Source organism: Solanum pennellii, chromosome 9, assembly GCF_001406875.1.
Source record: "Solanum pennellii chromosome 9, SPENNV200".
In the NCBI taxonomy this organism is placed as follows: Eukaryota; Viridiplantae; Streptophyta; class Magnoliopsida; order Solanales; family Solanaceae; genus Solanum; species Solanum pennellii.
The window spans coordinates 57,588,756-57,594,755 of record NC_028645.1 but is presented as its reverse complement, the minus strand read 5'-3'; positions in this window follow the sequence as shown (position 1 = coordinate 57,594,755).

Here is a 6,000-nt window from a genome sequence, read left to right as displayed (position 1 = left end):
CCACCCCCCCCACCCCCCAAAAAACATAAGTTTGTTTATGAAAATATTTTCAATTTAAATTATTTTCTACTCTAGTAAAAATAAAAGATATTTCTCACAAACATTTGTTATTCATAATTAAAACACTAAAAATCTTTTTCGAAAAATATTTTCTACTCACGAACCAAACATGAGAAAATAAGTCAAAAATCTACTTATTTTCTAGAAAAACATTTTCCAAGAAAAAAGGGAGAAGTCTCAAAAAAAGTAACATTTGAAGAGATCAAGCACTTATTGGTAGAGCGATCAAAGCATTTGTAAAAGTTTTGTAGACGATAATACCCAAGAAAGACACATTTAAAAGCATGTGTTGAAGTTTATTTTTTTCGGGTTAAGGTTATGAACAAAATAGGTGCAACCAAACACACGTGGAGGAATATGAAGGAAATTTTGGTCTGGATTAAGGACAAAGTGAGGACTCTGATACTGCAAAACAGATGAAGGCATGTGATTGATTAAATAGCAAGCAGTAATAATAGCATCACCCCAAAAACATAAAGGGACATGCTGTTATCTTCTGTATTCAGATTAGCAAACCAAAAGATATAAAAGATGAAAAGAAAACCACAAAGAACTATTCAAGTCCACAAAATCCACTGTGTGTCCTTAAGAAATTTAATCCCGTCACGTACCCGAGGTTGCAAATTAATTTCTCCCAAGATGAGACGGATTAACCATTAAAGAAGTAACGGTACCTCAAACTTCAATAATTTCAACGAACTCAAAATGAAAACAACGAACCACACACACAGACACAATCGATCAATTTTGTTTTGAAAGAAATATATGCAAAACAAAGGAAGAATTCAATGTTGAAAAATGAGAGACAACCTCTCTATTTATAGTCAACAAAGGGTAAAGGTCACAACTCTTAGGAAAGAAGACAACTTTCTAGAAAGGTCACAACACATTGAAAAAGGCAAAACCTTTCAAACGGTCACAACCCTTTAGAAAGGACACAACCTTTCATAAAGGTCACAACCCTCCGGCAAGTCACAACCCTTCATTTCCTATTCACACCTTTAAAACCCAACAATCCCCCACATAAATAGGGAATGACTTATTTTTAAACATATGCATGAAAACTGTGTGATTTGTAAGTAAGGGTTAGTTGCATCTGGATTAGTAGGTTTCCTTTAAACATTCCGTAGTAAACATATATCGGATATACTCGGTCAATCCATAGATTTGATATCTTTGAACCGTCGAGCTTTGGTGTATACCTATACAACATAAGTCACACAATAAACCCTTGAATTGTTTTTGCTTCTCATTGTTTTGTTCATTTCAACCATGAATACATCTCGATTAATAAGTGCTTAGAGAACTGACCATACCAGATCCTCCTTGAAACGACTTATACTTCACACTGACATAGGTGATTTCTAAATGTGTTATCCCGTAAATACACCATTGTATATACCCTTCATCTAACTTAGAAACCATTAAATAGTTATAATGTTTTTATCCTTGTTGCTGAACATTGTCTTATCATGAGAATGGACCAAAAAAAATATTTTGACAATGTTGAACTGTCATTAATGACTTTGTTTTATCTCCTTGAACCTAGATCTTGGGATCTCCTAGGTAGAGTTACCGCCACAATGAATTGTCCTCGGCCATAGTTCCATTCCCTTTGATAATCTATCAACTCCCTCTCTAGTTAGGCCTTTTATAAGTGGATCCGACATATTATCCTTTGACTTTACATACTCAATTATGATAATTTCAATAGAGAATAGTTCTCTAACGATATTATGCCTACGTCATATATGACGAGACCTTCCATTATATATCATACTTCATACCCAACCTATTGCAAGTTAACTCTCACAGTGTATGCATACTGGAGCTAAAGGTTCGGGCCAAAAATATTTCAAGAAATTTTGGAGTCATTCAACTTCTTCACCAGCCTTATCTAGAGTGATAAAGTCATATTTCATAGTAGAGGGAGCGATACATTTCTGTTTGGAAGATTTCCAAGAGACTTCTCCTCCACATAGAGTATATACATATCCACTCGTGGCTTTTATGTCATTTGACCTGGTGATTAAATTTACATCACTATATGCTTCCAATACTGTTGAATACAAGTTATAATGCAAAGCAATAGTTTGTTAAGTATGTTTTAAATACTCGAAACTCATTTTATTGTCATCCAATTAGTTTGATTGATATTACTTGTGAACAGACTCAGTTTACTAATAGCACATGCTATATCTGATCGTGTACACTTCATGATATATATCATACTTCTCAATACTCTAGCATAATTCAATTGCGAGTCACTTTTGTCTTCATTCTTTTAAAGTACAAAGGTCATATTTTTTGGAATCTTGACAATATTAAAACCCAAATACTTGAACTTGTCAAGTACTGTTTTAATCACATCAGTAACTTCAATATCTTTAATATCGAAGTTACTTTCTAGCATATGTTTAGTAGCATTTATGTCAGAAATGTCTCTTTTGATGATGGGATAATGCACAAGTACCCCTCAACCGATGTTCGAAATCTCAGAGACACACTTATACTATACTAAGGTCCTATTACCCCCCTGAACTTATTTTATAAGTAATTTTCTATTTTTTTTCGGCCTACGTGGCACTATCTTGTGGGCCCAATGTTGGTTGACTTTTTTTTCAAGATAGTGCCACGTAGGCCGAAAAGGTGTATAAATTACTTATAAAATAAGTTCAGGGGGGTAATAGGACCTTAGNTTCTTTTCGGCCTACGTGGCACTATCTTGTGGGCCCAATGTTGGTTGACTTTTTTTTCAAGATAGTGCCGCGTAGGCCGAAAAGGTGTATAAATTACTTATAAAATAAGTTCAGGGGGGTAATAGGACCTTAGTATTGTGTAAGTGTGTCTCTGAGATTTCGGGCATAGGTTGAGGGGTACTTGTGCATTTCCCCTTTGATGATGAACGTGTCATCAATATAAAAACAAACAATAACCTAGTGATTTGGATGTCTTTAACATAAAAACATTTATCACATTCTTGAATTCATTCGCCAACATAATTTGTTCAAACTTCGCATATCACTATTTGAACGCTTATTTTTAGTCCACAAAGTGACTTAACAAGTTTATAGACTTTTTTTTGTTTACCAGGAACCAAAAAGCTCTCGGATTGTTAAATGTAAATTTCCTCCTCTTATTTTTCATTTATAAGAAAAATATTTTCACATCCATTTTGACAAATTTGACAGTCATATGTCGCAACTAGCGCAATTAACATTTGGTTTGATGTATCCTAGTTAGTGGCTATTATTTGTAAAAATAATCAAGTCTTTCTTATTGTCTAAAGCTTATACAACAAGTCTTGTTTTGTATTTATCAATAGTTCCATCAACATTTTTTTTTCTTTTGTAGATCCACTTGGAACTCAAAAGTTTATTTCCTAGAGGAAGATCAACCAACTCTCAAGTATGGTTGCTCAAAATTAAATCAATCTTACTATTGACAACCTCTTTCCAAAATGAATCCAGAGAGGGCATAACTTCTTCGAATTTATGAGATTCATTTTCAAGAAGAAATATCACAAAATCAAATTCGAAGGAAGTAATTTGACCATTTATATTTACTACCCATCTGAGTCTCTTTATTAAGTATATTCTCCTTTGGTTCATTACAAGGTCATTTAGACCCTTCGCTTAACTATCCGACAATTCGGACATATGAGCCATAACTTGACATGCTTTATTATTTGTAGCATATCCAATGAACATACATTCACACTCTTAGGTTTTATTTTTTCCAGTTTGGGAATATTTTCCTCATTTCCATTTATCATATGGAATAGACTGCATTGAAAATTGTTAGATCACTATCTTTCAAGAGTTATTGCTTGTATATACTTTAAGGGGCGATAAACATTCTCTATCAGGATACAACAAAGCCTGATCAAACAAAACTTGTTGTAGCTCCATTTCTGAACATATTTTTTTTCTCTTTTGCTATGATGATAGCACCCCCCATAAATTTTATGGTAAGTCTAAACTTATAGGACATTCAACATTTCCTTCAAAGTTCATTTTTTCTATCAACAATTTCATTAGATTGAGGTGAGAATGTGCAGTAATTTGATGGATGACTCCATTTCCAAATATATGCAAAAGAAGATTTATATTCTTAACATCTACCACAACAAATCATGAAATTATCCAACTAACTTTCAACTTCAGTTTTATACTGCCTATATGTTTCTATTGCTTCATCCTTACCATTCAGCAAATAAATATAGCAATATCTAATGCAATTGTCAATAAAATTTATGGAACACTTTTTCCCACCACGAGATGGTGTTGACTTCATATCACAAATGTTAGTGTAAATCAATTCAAAAGTATTCTAATTCATTTCAACAAAACATACTTGACATTGATTTATTGCATTAGAAGTTAGACAAAACTTCTAAGTTGATCAGATTTTGCAAGATTTTGTAATTGACACGTCTCAATAATTTATTTGACAAACAATTTGAGTCAAGCAAGTAAGAACAAACAAAAATACTAAGTTTGAAAGGACCTTCTGTGAGGTAACCTTTTCCCACAAATATTTTGTTCTTTAATTTTTTTATTTTTCTCAAATACAGACATTGTTTTACAGTCAACACTTTGCCTTATGTCCTTTTAAGAAGGACCTTTCCATAAAATTCAATTTGTTATAGAATTACCTATAACCATATTCTCACTGGTCCAATAAGGCAATATGACCCAAACGTTTTTTTACAACACAAACATAACAGGTCACTTTTCACCAATGTTCATGTTTATACAAAAAAAAAATAATAGACATATCTTTTCATGAAAAATCACAATATTTTAAGTGAAACTTTTTCATCAAAGAATACAACTCTTTTGAACGAGTAACATAATTTTGTGGTTTTATACTGGTCTTCTCTTATACTAGTAAAGAGAGACTCAATGACCACAATATCAAATATACTCCAAGAATTTTGTGGGTCTAACATAATACAAGAATGTCATCAAATTTCATATCTTGTACTTTCAAATTTTAATTAGACAGTAAGTCTAATTTTGTCTTTATCACAAGTAAAGAACCGCCACCTTTTAAATATGTTCTAAAAATATTTTTTAAGTATTTGAAATAATTTTTCACATAATTTTTTTCCATGCTTTCAAATTGTATACCATCAAAATACACATTGGCAACACAACGCGGAGATTTAATCCATAGAAACACCCAGTGCAGACACAAAAATCACTAATTTTATGTTACTAGTGTTTTTTTTCCTTTCTGTCACAATAGACAAACCACTTAATATTTAGAATACTAACAATAAAGATTCAATCTTTATACAACTTGTTTCTAGTTTAACGATGAAATTTTTATATTCTTCTAATCGTTAATCGAATGAACCTTGAATATTGATGAAGATTTTATATTCGTCGCATCAGTTTCACATTCAGACAGAGTAGTAAACCAAAAAGGTTTTAATCTCCAGAAATCACAAATAGAACACTGTTTCTAGCTGACGATGAATATTTTATGTTTTTCAAATCATTTATCCTTAATATTCGTGACAAAAATTTTGTACACTTCAAGTAAGAATATTTATTGAAACATAGTACCTAACAAATTGGTGAAGCTTCTATATTCTTCAAAACAACGCAAAATCTGATTTGTTTGTGAATTTTTTAAATTATTCAAAACAACGGAGTAAAAAAATAAAAGATTTTAGTCTCCAAAATAATCAAACTTCACATGGAGTAGTAAGTAAACTACAAAAGTTTTTTTTCACTCCTCTAAACAGAATACATATTAATAATAATAAAGATATATTCTGAGATCATCACATAATTGACAATCTATCCTAACATTTATGAAATAAATCTCATAACGAGAAAATGATACCAAAGAAAACAAAAATAGAACCTAATGTTTCCTCTCATTGAATCATATTCTATCTGTCAGCAATGATTCCATGCAAGTCAA